The 14,210-nt window shown below is 49.4% G+C and overlaps 1 protein-coding gene across 10 annotated transcripts in view; it reads right to left on the bottom strand.

Moving 5' to 3' along the window:
• NCOR2 (nuclear receptor corepressor 2) overlaps window positions 1–14,210 on the bottom strand; it is a 318,459-nt gene that overhangs the window by 239,566 nt on the left and 64,683 nt on the right. The window contains exon 1 of one of the 10 annotated variants that reach the window (XM_053279147.1): window positions 8,512–8,880. The exons of the other annotated variants lie outside the window; for them this stretch is intronic. The gene's annotated coding sequence lies outside the window, so the exon portion shown is untranslated. Of the gene's footprint in view, window positions 1–8,511; window positions 8,881–14,210 lie in introns of those variants that run through there. 10 annotated transcript variants of the gene reach the window in all.

Here is a 14,210-nt window from a genome sequence, read left to right as displayed (position 1 = left end):
TTGGCCACTGCGGCTGGAGATTATTGGAGCTGTAGTCCAAAAACAGCTGAGGGGCCATAGTTGAGCAGGTCAGACCTAGGAGTATGCAATCTGCCTTTGACTACAGTTTCTAAAACCTGATCCGCGCCTACCCTGGGCTACAGTATTGCCCTTAGACTAGAAACACAGCAGCACAGCAAGCTGCCTTCTACCATGTTAGGCCATTGGTCCACCTAGTTCAATACTGTCTACACGGACAGGCAATGGCTCTCCAAGGTTTCAGGCAGGAGTTTCTCTTAGCCCTACCTGGAGATGCTGCCAGGGAGTGAACCCGGGACCTTCTGCATGCAAAGCTGATGCTCTAACACTGAGCTATGGCACCATTCCTTACGGGAGTGGTTCCCAACCTGGGTTCCATCAGATGTTGCTGAACTACAACTTCCATCATTCCTAGCTATAATTTATTGTGGCTGGTGATTATAGGAGTTGTAGATCAGCAACATCTGGAGAAATACAGGCTGGAAACCACTGCCCTAAGGGATATCCCACAGCGCTCAGATGTAGCCACCCATCCAAGTGCAAACTAGGGCAGACCTTGCTTAGCAAAGGCAACAATTCATCGCAGGACCTGCCCTCCTCCCCATCAGCACCCCATGAACCTGAAACCTAACTACTACTACTTATATACCACTTTTCAACAAAAGTTTGCAAAGCGGTTTACATAGAAAAATCTTCTATATATTTAATTCTCTAAGACGTACCCGTGGCTAATCCCTCTCGCAAGGGTTCAGAGAGCTGCCAGATAGCCACAAGTATGGGAGGGAGGGAAGAAAATGGCGGCCGCAGTAGCGGCCGGTGAAAAAACGGCGGGCAGCCACCTGCTAAAAAGCAGCAGTGTGGGTGGGGGGAGAAGCAGGCCAGCCCACCAACCTAAAAGCAGCGGGGGTGGGGGTGGAGAAGTGGGCAGGGGGGAGAAGAAGCCAGCCGGCCAGTCCGTCATCCTAAAAGCGGCGGGAGGGGAGTGGAGACGAAGCCGGCCGGCCAAAATGTGGCAGGGGGTAGGGGGGGAAAGATGGCGGTGGGTCGGCGGGCTGGCCAGAGGGGCAGATGCTCTGCACCCGGCCCAGCTAGTATATAATAAATAAGATGATTTATTGATTTATTTAAGATGATTTATTTTAGGCGCCCCCACTTGGGGGTCTGAGCCTGCCGAACGCCGACATTCCCCAAGAAGCAAGGAATCTTCACAAGAGTCAGCTAACTGTTTCTTCTAGGCCAGAAAAACTAAAATACAGATAGCTGGGTGAGCAGGTTTTTAGGGGCCATCAACTGGCTTACAAGGCTGTTTGGATTCCAAGCGTGGCTCCCGACAGTCGACAGCACACAAGGGCCTGCCTGATGCTTCCTTTCTCGCCGAGACACGCTCCGACAAGGGGAGTCCCAGTCCCAGTTTGACGTTTGTGTCATTTTACATAAAGCACAAGATTGAAGTAAGCTAGATTAAGTGCAAATCTTCCTCAGATGTCTACAATTTGGGTTGATTTATAGATAGATGTCATTTCCACGTCATTCTGGGTTATTTAAGAAGCCTCTCAGCTGCTGCTTCAACAGTATTACTGCAAATTGCACATGGATATGAATCTTGAACAAAGACTGGGAAACAAGACAAGCCGTTATCTACAGCGACTCTTAGGGAAGGGGAACGGACATCGAAAGGAGGATATGCTAAAAGACAGACAGCCTGAAGACGCAGAATGTGGTCACATAAAGCTGTCATGTGGCACCTTAAAGATGGACAGATTTACTGTTCATACACTCAGTGTAACCACAATTACCCTATCACAGTGACAACTGATTTTTCCCCCAAAACTGCAATTATGCATAATCACATTTGCCCTACTCCAATGGAAACTATTTCTTTTTCATTGTTGTGATGGCATGAAATTGCATTTTCCAGTCAAGTCATTGCCAGTAACTGCAATTATTACTATTTAAAATACTTACATGCCATGTTTCTGCAAAAGAGTTCCCAGTGGCAATACAGGAAAAGGTATGAGAAAACAATTCCCTATCCCAAAAGGGCTCACAAACAAAAGAGAATATGCTGGATTCTGTTCCCTGTAACAGGGATTTTATTTATTTATTAACATATTTTTATACAGCCCAAAACTTAAGTCTCTGGCAGGTTTACAACAAAATAAAAACAAGGTAAAACATTAGTTAAAGCAAAAATGAAAAGGTTAAAACATTACAACAATTTAAAAATTTTAAAAGAGTCTTTTAAAATAGCATTAAAACCATTAAAACAATACTAATTAAAAGCCTGGATGAACAGATGCATCTTTAAAGACTTTTTTAAAGCTGTCAGAGATGGGGAGGCTCTTATTTCACTAGGGAAGGCATTCCAAAGCCTCGGGGCAGCAGCGGAGAAGTCCCGTCCCTGAGTGGCCACCAGATGAGCTGGTGGCAACTGCAGACGGAACTCTCCAGCAGATCTCAGGGGGCGGTGGGGTTCATGACGAAGAAGGCGTTCTCTTAAATACCCAAGGCCCAAGCTGTTCAGGGCTTTATAGGTTATAACTAACACCTTGTATTTTGCCCAGAAACATATCGGCAGCCAGTGTAGCTCCTTCAATACAGGAGTTATATGGTCTCTCCGAGATGACCCAGAGACCAGCCTGGCTGCCGCATTCTGAATCAACTGTAGTTTCCGGACTACGTACAAGGGCAGCCCCACCATAGAGTGTATTGCAGTAATCCAGTCTGAAGGTTACCAGCAGATGTACCACTGTTTTGAGGTCGTTCACTTCAAGAAACGGACACAGCTGGCGTATCAGCCGAAGCTGATCAAAGGCACTTCTGGTCACTGTCTCAACCTGGGAGACCAGGGAAAGGCTCGGATCCAGAAGCACCCCTAGACTGCATACCTGTTCCTTCCAGGGAAGTGTGACCCCATCCAGAACAGGCAGATCAAAATTGTCTCTCGAGTTCTGACCCCACACAATGAGTACCTCCGTCTTATCTGAATTCAGTCTCAGTTTGTTATCCCTCATCCAGCCCATCACCAACTCCAGGCAGGCATTAAGGGAGGGTATGCCCTCTCCCGATGATGCTGACATGGAGAAATAGATTTGGGTGTCATCAGCATACTGATAGCACCCTGCACCAAATCTCCTGATGGAACCTGCCTGAGAGATAGGAGCACAATCACCACAAAGCAGTGCCTCCAACTCCCAACCCGCTCAGACACTCCAGAAGGATACTATGGTCGATAGTATCGAAAGCCGCCGAGAGGTCCAAAAGGACCAACAGAGTCACACTTCCTCTGTCCATTCCCAATTGGAGATCATCCATCAGGCCAACCAAGGCAGTCTCCACCCCATAGCCAGCCCAAAAGCCAGTTTGAAATGGGTCAAGATAATCAGTTTCCTCCAAGACTGTCTGGAGCTGGGCACCAGGGCATCAACAGGATCACCGGCAGAGCCGACACTAAATCCCTCCAAAGGTTCTTGAAATCCTATTGGATCCAATAACCTTATCGGGCGGACCATCCTAATAGGTCCCTCACCCCGGCGAAGGTGGGAAGTGATTGTGAGTCCAACCTTAACCAGATGGTGGTCCGTCTATGACAATGGGGAAATCACAGGATTTCCCACCCAAGGAACACCACCCTGATCAGAGTGAAAGACCAAATCAAGCGTGTGACCAGCAATGTGTGTCAGCTCCGAGACCACTTGGGATAGGCCCACAGTCGTCATGGCTGCTATGAAATGAACTCCTGAGCCGCCCCGGACAAATCGGTTCCAAAGTGAACATTGAAGTCCCGCAGCACCACAAGCCTGGGGGACTCCAACACTAAGTCCGAGACCAAATCCGTCCACTCAGTTAGGGACTCGGTTGAGCAGCGGGGCAATCAGTACACCAACAGAAGTCCCAGTCTATCCCTTGTCCCCAGACTTAAGTACACACATTCGATACGGCCCAACACTTTAAAACAGGGATCCTGGATTCCCAAATGCTGATGACTACAACTCCCATAATCCCCAGCCAAGCGCCATTAGAGCTGGAAAGTGTAGTGAAGAGCATCTGGGAATCCCTGTGACAGGGAACACTGAATCCAGTAACAGCCACTGGCTGAACTGGGTTAGTTGCTCTCCCCTTGTTAAGAGAGTCACCACTTGAAAAAGATGCCCAGTTAGCAGGGGTTAATTACAATTGACACGTAATCGCATTTCCCCTAAATTGGTGATGGCCAAAACCTTCTGGCAATGCTTTGCATGCTACACCCAAAGTGTTTTTTAATGGTTACCACTGTAAGATTTCCAACTTGACTCCAATCCCACTCATGGGCTCTCATGGCAGCTTAGAAAACAACAGAGAGATAAAGTGCATGCCATTTTAAAGAAACTTCCCGCATGCACAGAGAGCAGCTAATCATAACATAAAATAACCAGCCAGGATTTTCCACAGGCCCTTGCCTATAGTCACCAACAATCATCTCCAGGGGACCTGCCATGCAAGAAACTCCCACAGGTAGTGCCTGTACCACAGGATCTGCATCCATGTCATTGGAACAGAGGAAGCTGCCTTCTACTGAGTCAGACCATTGGTCCACCTAGCTCAGTATTGTCTACCCAGACTGGCAGCAGCTTATCCAAGGTTGCAAGCAGGTGCTCCTCCCAGAGAACGTGAATGTCTCCCATTCAAATGTAAGCCAGGGCAGACCCTGCTTAGCAGAAGGGGCAAGTCATGCTTGCTACCACGAGAGCAGCTCTCTTGCCCTACGTGAGGGGGTGGCAGAAGAGAAGCTGCTGGGCAAGTGGCTAATTTCTATGGCACCACCAGGAGGTGGTGGGGATTTCTGCAAAAAGACCTTGGTCTGAGCCAGCAAAACATTCATCTCCCACTAAGATGCTCACATGCACTCAACACAAGTTAGTGACGCCGTAACTGTTAAAAGTCAGAGTCAGCAGCCTTCTCTTATAAATTTAACACACAGTGGTGGTGGACCACTGGGGGGGGGGGGGGAGTGAGACCCAACCTTTACCCTATTTCCCTCTCAGCTTGCTTAGCAAATCAAGATTTATTCCCCCCGTTACAGCTGACTCACTTCCCTATTAAATTACAGCCACCATCAAGCTCTGGATTTCCAGCCCGCCGCCTATTTCTTTAAATCCCAGGGGAGTGTGCATGTGTGGGGTGGGGGCACAGGGGGAGAGACAGGCTCTCTAGGAGCTGCGGTCGGGTTTTCATACATTATTGAGCTCGTGTTCTCCCGGCTAAACCGGAGGGCTCGTTTTATTTTAAATAAAAGCTAATAGAAAAATCTCTCCCTCAGGTGTCAACACACTGATATGGCTTCCTGCTGCTACAGACCTCTTGATATTTCAATTTTAGCAGTATGACGGGCCGACAGGAAACCGGAGAGGGGAAAGTACTTGTACTCCGAAGGAGAGGCAGGGGAGCCGGAGAGGGCCTTTTTGATTCCCAGATAAAGGGCCTCGGGGAATGCCGCAGTGCTCTGGAATTGTCAGATCTGGTTCACGAGCGCTTCTGTGCCTTCACAGAGGAAGCGCGAGGCACAGTCGCTGCATCCTGAGAGCAGCAAGACAAAGAAAGATTCAGGCACAGACGCACATACATATTTTATAAAGAGAGAGCGCCCGGGTGTTTGTGTGTATGCGCACACATGCACCTGCGCGCAGACATACACCCCTGTAGCTCAGGGGCAGAGCATCTGCCTTGCATGCAGAAGGTCCCAGGTTCAATCCTCGCCAGCATCTCCCAGGACAATGAGAAAAGCCTCCGGCCTGAAACCTCGGGGAGGCCCTGCCGGCCAGTGCAGGCAGTGCTGAGCTAGACGGACCAAGGGTCGGACTCCGAATCAGGCACGTCTGAGGTTCTCCCTATGGGGCTGGGGCTCAGTGGCAGGAGATCTGCTCTGCATGCCGACGGTCTCAGGTTTAATCCCCGGCGGCATCTCCAGGCAGGGCAGGGAAAGACTCCTGCCTGAAGCCCTTGGGGAGCTGCTGCCAGTCAGTGAAGACAATACTGAGGCAGATGGACCAGTAGTCTGACTCAGGATGAAGGAAACTTCCCATGGCCAGACGACTGAAATGCATTGTTCATGGAGCTGCCCTTGAAGAGAGGAGAGCTGGTCTTGTGGTAGCAAGCATGACCTGTCCCCATAGATAAGCAGGGTCTGTCCTGGTTGCATATGAATGGGAGACTAGAAGTGTGAGAACTGTAAGATATTCCCTTCAGGGGATGGAGCTGCTCTGGGAAGAGCAGAAGGTTCCAAGTTCCCTCCCTGGCAGCATCTGCAAGATAGGGCGGAGAGAGATTGCTGCTTGCAACCTTGGAGAAGCCGCTGCCAGTCTGTGAAGACAATACTGAGCTAGATAGACCAATGGTCTGACTCAGTATATGGCAGCTTCCTATGTTCCTAAGACAATCACAAAACTAAGTTAGTGCAAAACAAAGTGGCTAAAAACAAATCCAGCCAATTACAGCAATGCCCCTTTCGAAAGCTGGCAAAGGCCAGCTTTCGAAAGCGAGGAGTCTCTTATATTTAAGCAGGGGGAGAGCAAGTGTCCCTATTCACGGCGCCCATCCCCAGTGGCTGCCGCTGGTGCCTCCCTTGCGTCACTTTTTAGACGATGAGCCCTAGGAGGGTCTGCTCCTTCTCCTATGTAAACTGCTTTGGGAAACCTTCCCCTGAAGAGTGCTATGTATATAAACAAATAAAAACAAGAAGGCATTTGCAGAATTCCAAGCACTCTGCATAAGGGCTCTTGCTGCTTTCCTTACAGCTCCCTTTAGGGGAAATCTTCTTCTTCTCCCACTGCAACTGGTTACTAGGCGTTTGTACTGGCCTTGTGGTTGGTACTGTGAGCATCTTAGCATCATATCCTTGCGAGTTTGCTAGCCTTTCCCCCTTCAATGCAACCAACATTCAGAAAGCTGTGAAAGGTGCAGAGTGGATTTCTCTCTCTCCCCCTTATATATACACCACTTGACCTCAGGGGTAGTCCAACAAAACTAATCAGCAGGAAAGTCAGTCTAGGCAGAAGAGAAAACTTCTCACAATGGAGGATGAAAGTATGGAACTCACTGCCACAAGACATGACGAAGGCCAATAGCTTAGGCAGCTTTAAAAAAAAAGGATGAGACAGGTTCATGGAGGAAGACCGACCTACTGATAGCTATCAGGACAGCTATCAGGAGAGCCAGTGTGGTGTAGTGGTTAGAGTGCTGGACTAGGATCAGGAAGACCCGAGTTCAAATCCCCATTCAGCGATGAGACTTGCTAGGTGACTCTGGGCCAGTCACTTCTCTCTCAGCCTAACCTACTTCACAAGGTTGTTGTGAGGAGAAATATAAGCATGTAGTACATCGCTCTGGGCTCCTTGGAGGAAGAGCAGGATATAAAATGTAATTAATTAATTGATTGATTGATTAATAAATATTTGCCATAATGGCTCAATGGAAGTGTACCTCGGAGGCTGGGGACACCTTTATGCCCAGTTGAGAGATGCAGAGAAATTTGGCCGACAAAGGAGGACAGCTGCTCTTGCAGTAGCGAGCACAAATTGTCCCCTTTGCTAAGCAAGGGCTGCCCAGGTTTACATTTGAATGAGTGACCACATAGGAGCACTGCCTGCTGTAAAATATTCCCCTTAGGGAATGGGGCCATAGCTCAGTGGTAGAGCATCTGCTTGCGTGCAGCAGGTTCCAGTCGCAAACCCTGGCAGCATCCCCAAGCAGGGCTGGGAGAGACTCCTGCCTGAAACCTTGGAGAGCTGCTGCCAGTCAGTGTAGACAATCCTGAGCTAGATGGACTGGTGGTTTGACTCAGGGTAAGGCAGCTTCCTAGGTCTGGGTGTGCAGAAAGCAAGTTGCAGGAGGTTCCAGGTTCTATTCCGAGTTCCAGGTTCCCAGCTCCAGGTAGGGCTGGGAAAGACTCCTGCCTGGAGCCTTGGAGAGTCACTGCCAGTCAGTGCAGACAATGCTGAGCAAGACAGACAAAGGGCCTGACTCCGGATACGGCAGCTCCCTCTGCTTCTAGCCAGCGAGGCGATTCTTCTACCGCATCGCCCATCCCAGCCAGGAAAACGAGACACAAAAGCCCAGAGCCTTTTCTCAGTGTGCCAGCCAGCCTTGGCCTACAAACACACAGTATTACATAAAGCCCCATTTCACTTGTTTTGAATCCAAAAAAGTATGAGTGGTTTTTCTCCCCCTGCTCCGGGTGCTGGCAGCGAGGAATAACTCTTTGTAGCTATGGTAACCCTGGCTGCCATCCAAGCAGACTGGGGAACGACGGCAAAGAGCAGGGCCGGGGATTTTATTTATTTTTTGGTTCAATCGCTCAGCTCCAAAACCCTGCTAAGTCTCAGCTCTCTTAGGGCTAAACCCAGTCCAACATCCTCTCTCTCTCTCTCTCTCAAAAAACCATTTCCTTTGCAGCATCTAACACTCAGGGAGGACAGATCTTTATCATCCACTCTCGCTGCAGTTTTGCAGGAGTACCTTTTCTTTTCTTTTCTTTTCTTTTCTTTTCTAAAAGAGACTGCATTTCCATAAGTCACGAATTCCTTTCATCTGGCTGGGTTTGATGGAGAGTTGTTTCCGGAGGCTGTTTTTATGCTTGTGGGTAGGAGGGAGGAGAGGAAGCAAAGGGCACATCCCCTTTTTCGCAGATTTGCTGCACCAGCCCCAAAGAGGGTACTGGGGACCCGAGGCAGGCGGTGTAGCAATGGTGGCAGCGGCCTGTGCTGTCAAGGTGGCCGCGTCCACCGCCACACCTCCAGCCCCCCTTCTCCCCTATCACTCCAGGCCCCTGGCCACCTCCATGGAGGACCAGCTCAGCTCTTCCGCCACCAGGCCTCCACATCCTCAACGGTGGAGCCTGCACGCCTGCTCCCCTCTCCGGGCTGCCACGCTCTGGCCCACCCCCAGCCCCCCAGCCCCCCGCCTTCTCCATGGCAGTTCCTAACATTCAAGGAGCTGCAGGGATCGTTCCTCAGCTTCGTCTGGCTGCTGCAAGCTATAAAAACAGCACAAGCCAGCGCCAGGCGGTGATGGCTTTATTGTGCTAGCGGACGGGCAAAGCCTGGGAGCCATGGAGCGGGAGGAGCCGTCCCAGAGGTGGCAAGACACTGACTGGGGAACCCGGGGACGAAGGGTGGGGTGGGGTGGGGTGGGGCAGCAGGTGAGCACGCGACCTTCGGACGCATCCACTCTGCCCCGGTTGACGGCATTACCCAGGTAGGTATGTGGACTTTTTATCCGCCTATGCTATTTACATCCTAGCCTGTATCCTAACAGCCTGGTGGCAGCAGGGTGTTTTATTCTCACAACTCGCCAACCCTGCACAGAGCATCTGTGTGCTCTTTGGGGCCGGCGGTTCCCTTTTCTCCCCCACCCTCTGCCCCAGTCTCCACTTCCAGGCCCAGCCGCCTCTCCTCCCCACTGCCACTTCTGCCCCACCCCTTTCTCCCCCCTCCTCCTCCTCCTCCTCCTGGGCCTTGCCTCTGCAGCCAGGCCTGCCGCTGCCATGGCGACCAATCCTCCTGGGTGCGCTTCAACCAATCAGGCCCGTCCGCCACCCCAGCCAATCAGCTGGGCGCTGGGATGCACATTCCAAGGCACACCCAAGAGAATTATAGAGTTACAAGCTGACCCCGCACAGAGCAACTGTGCACTCTTTGGGGCCGGCTACCTCTCTCTCCTCCCGCCTCAGTCTCCGGCCGGGCCGAGTGCGGCCGCCATCATGGCCGGGTCCGCCGCTACCTCGCATCCGGGCCTGCCGCTGCCTCCGCGCCAGACCCACTGCCGCACTGGACCTGCCGCCTCATCTCGCCTCCGTGGCTGCCCGACCATAGCCCACTACTGCCGCCGCGGCTGCCCGGCAAGCCAATTCTCCCGCCGCCACGGCTTGGGACGCCACTGTGGCCTGGCCCACCGCCCAGCCGCCAATTCTCCTGGGTGCACCTTAGCCAATCAGGCGCTCCCACAGCCCAGCCAATCAGTTTCACTGCTCGGTTCCCTCCTGCCCCAGCCTCACACGGGCAACTTGCCTCCACGGGCGAGCTGGGCCCACCACCGCCTGGCCTCCATGGGTGGGCTGGGGCCGCTGCCTGGTTTATTTTTTAAAAATTTAACCAGATAATAAATCTCTGGCTTATTTTTAAATTATTTTAAATTTTTTTGTATAAGTTTTTAACTTGTTTTATGCTATTGTTAACTGCCCAGAGATGAAAGTTTGGGGCAGTGTACAAATTTGATAGATAAATAAAATAAATAAATATGTGGCTTACTTACACACACACACACACACACACACACACAAACTCCTTTCAATTCACAACCATCCTGGGAGGTAGTTTGGTCAGAGACCAATGTCACGCAATGGGTTTTGCAGCTGAGCATCGGATGAACCAGGCCTCTCCCATTCAAGTCCAAGTCAACACTCCAATCGCCAGACTACACAGGTTTCACATAAAGTTCATGCAGGGAATGATTCCCATGAGGAAAAATTCACCTTGTGCCAAGCAGCAGTGAAGTACCCAGATCAGAAGCTTCCCATTTCCATGCCAAAGTAGCAATGAGACCACCAACTCGGCTTTGCCTTTTCCCTAGGAATGGAAGCCATCTACCGTGCCTATCTGGGAAGAACGGTTTCCTTTGCAAATGTGGGGTGGGATCCCCCCCCCGCCCGCCCGCCCGCCCGCCCCACTACTGCTATAATAAGCTATTAGCAGCTAAGAGATCCCAGGGGAGGGACTTGCTGTATTTCCACCATGGCGGGAAAAGACTGTCGCAGACATCAGTGGTGGGAATTCTCTGCTGATAACGTGCCAAAGACTAAAGGGTGGGGGGAGCCACCCCACCATTCTGTATTGTAATAAAATATGTAAGCACTGGAGCACACCGTGAGATCTCTCTGTCACTGGGTAAACACATGTACGTGTTAAGAAACTGGTCACTGACTAGGCCGGAGCCGTACTCAAAAAGAAAACCAGCTGGTGGCTGTCAAACAAATAATCCAAAGTCCCACAGGACAGCTTAAGCTATCCCAGGCAAAGCCCTCCTTTGGCCTTTCGATGGCACATGGAAGCAGAGGGATCCAGAGTCTGCAATGTAGAGTACTGGGGCAGCACCCAGCATGCACTAGTTCTTGGGGGTGAGTTCGAGCAGATGCAGGGGCAGGGGCCGTTGGAAGAGCATCCGCTTTGCAGGCAGAACGGCCAGGTTCACTTGCTGGCAGCATCTCCAGGGAGGGTTGGGAGAGCTGGTCTGATGAGAGCAAGGATGAATTGTCCCCTTTGCTAAGCAGGGTCCACCCTGACATATTTATTTTTTATTATATTAATTCAATTTCTATCCATTTTTAACCCTTCCAAAAATGGCTCAGGGCGGTTTACACAGAGAAATAATAAATAAATAAGATGGATCCCTGTCCCCAAAGGGCTCACAATCTAAAAAGAAACATAAGATAGACACCAGCAATAGTCAATGGAGGGATACTATGCTGGGGGTGGAGAGGGCCAGTTACTCTCCCCCTGCTAAATAAAGAGAATCACCACGTTAAAAGGTGCCTCTTTGACAAGTTAGCAAGGGACTTGCATTTGAATAGGGGATTAAGTGTGTGTGTGCATGCACTGTGAGCTATCCCCCTTAGGGGATGGGGCCACTCTGGAAAGAACACCTGTCTGCTTGCATGCAGAAGGTTCCAAGTTCCCTCCCAGGCATACGGCTGAGAGAGATTCCTGCCCACAACCTTGAAGAAGCCACTGCCAGTCTGTGTAGGCAATACTGAGGGCTGCTCAACTTCAGCCCCCCTGCAGATGTTGGCCTACAACTCCCATAATCCCTGGTTATGGGCCACTGTGGCTGGGAATTATGGGAATTGTAGTCCAAGCTGGAGGGCCTAAGTTGAGCAGGCCTGAGCTAGATGGACCAAGGGTCTGACTCAATATAAGACAGCTTGCTGTGTTCCAGACCATGGGGAAATGTCCTTACTCATGAACACCACAACACATTTAAAATGGGTTTACCATGACTATTTAAAAGCAAAATTTGGATGCCAGCACCCGACAGTCTAGGCGGACACACTCCTGGCACGTTAACGAGATCTCTGGCAGCCCTAAATGAGTCCCCCACTCTTCTGATGTGAGGTGGGTGGCCACAAGGAGAAGAGACTTTTTGGTTGTGATGCCTTCGCTTTGGCTACCCTACCCTGAGTCTATTCAACAACCTCCCTTTTGCTGGTTTTTGGAAGGAATCCAAAGATCAGCTTTTAACACAGTCTGCTGCTGCTGCTATTTGTGAATTGTGATCTGCCAATTGTTTTATAGTTTTGTTAGGACTGTATTGCAGTATCTTTATATCTGCTCACTGCCCCAGGAATCTTTGCAAAAGACTTGGCAGGCGTAAACACTTTTTAAAAAGCAATAAAATTAAGCGTGAGCCACAAATCAGCTGGAACTCACGCCAAGCACAAGAGGTGTGGCAGGGAGCACCTAGAGCAGTTATATGGACACAGGCTTGCACCCGTGGCCTGCGGACTACATAAAGACCAGTCTGGTTTAATGAGATGTTCATTTCCCAGCACTAAAATCTGGCAGTCAGTGCCCAAATGGCAACTCCACCCAGAATAGGGTGCAGACTGTACCAGCTGCTCCCAGGACACATCCTGGGAGAGGCAGATGGCGTGAACGCACCCTAGGTGGAAGACTGAAAAGGTGCAATTACAAAAAGGACGTTCTTGTCCAAACATTTTAAAACGGGAACCAAAACACAGCGTTCCTATGGCATCAGCCCTTAATTAGGCCTTCCTTGAGATGCCTGGAGCAGCTCCAATTCCTATTGTAAAGCCAGAGCAGGGTGGGTGTTGGGGGAGATTCTCCACTTCTTCTCTACAATAGCTGGAAGAAGTCAGCAATTGTATATGTATTCATTAGCCAATATCTGCATTTACTTGAAAATAAAAATAGTTACTAATTCCCTTGCATAAACAACAAAACTAGAGCTAAGAGGCATACAACCAATGTCTTTTAAAAACATTGTTTTTTAATTCCTAATGAGAGCCAGCGTGGTGTAGTGGTTAGAGTGCTGGACTAGGACCGGGGAGACCCGAGTTCACATCCCCATTCAGCCATGAAACTAGCTGGGTGACTATGGGCCAGTCACTTTGCTCTCAGCCTAACCTACTTTACAGGATTGTTGTAAAAGAGAAACTCAAGTATGTAGTACACCGCTCTGGGATCCTTGGAGGAAGAGCGGGATATAAATGTAGTAGTAGTAGTAGTAGTAGTAGTAGTAGTAGTAATAATAATAATAATAATAATAATAAGGCTTAAGAATGGCAACTTGAAGAAAGAAACAGAGGGTTTAATACTGGCTGCACAAGAACAGGCACTAAGAACAGGAAGAGCAGGAAGAGCCAAAGTCGAAAAATCAACAACAAACAGCAAGTGCCGCCTTTGTAAAGAAGCAGATGAAACAGTGGACCATCTCATCAGCTGTTGTAAAAAGATCGCACAGACTGACTACAATCAAAGGCATGACAAGGTAGCAGGGATGATACACTGGAACAAAAAATACAAGCTACCTGCAGCCAAAAATTGGTGGGACCATCAAATTGAAAAAGTTGAAGAAAATGAAGATGTAAAAATATTATGGGACTTCCAACTACAAACAGACAAACATCTGCCACACAATACACCAGATATAACTGTAGTCGAAAAGAAAGAAAAACAAATTAAAAGAATCGACATAGCAATACCAAGGGATAGCAGAACAGAAGAAAAAGAAATCGAAAAAATCACAAAATACAAAGACCTACAAATTGAAATTGAAAGGCTGTGGCAGAAAAAGACCAAACTAATCCCAGTGGTCATTGGCGCCCTGGGTGCAGTTCCAAAAGACCTTGAAGAGCACCTCAACACCATAGGGGCCACAGAAATCACCATCAGCCAATTACAAAAAGCAACATTACTGGAAACAGCCTATATTCTGCGACGATATCTATAATAACAGCAACAACATTATTGATAAAATTCAGCAATCCTAGGTCCTTGAGAAGGACTCGATGTCTGGATAAAACAAACCAGTCAATAACACCTGTCTGACTGTGTAAATTAATAATAATAATGTAATTAATTTGTCCTGTTTCTGATTCCCAGATTCTTTTATTAAAGATGACTTTGGACTCGTCAATGCCT

This window comes from Hemicordylus capensis, chromosome 15 (genome assembly GCF_027244095.1).
Source record: "Hemicordylus capensis ecotype Gifberg chromosome 15, rHemCap1.1.pri, whole genome shotgun sequence".
Taxonomy (NCBI): Eukaryota; Metazoa; Chordata; class Lepidosauria; order Squamata; family Cordylidae; genus Hemicordylus; species Hemicordylus capensis.
Note: the sequence above shows the minus strand (reverse complement) of the source record. Positions and strands in the feature narration are given on the sequence as shown.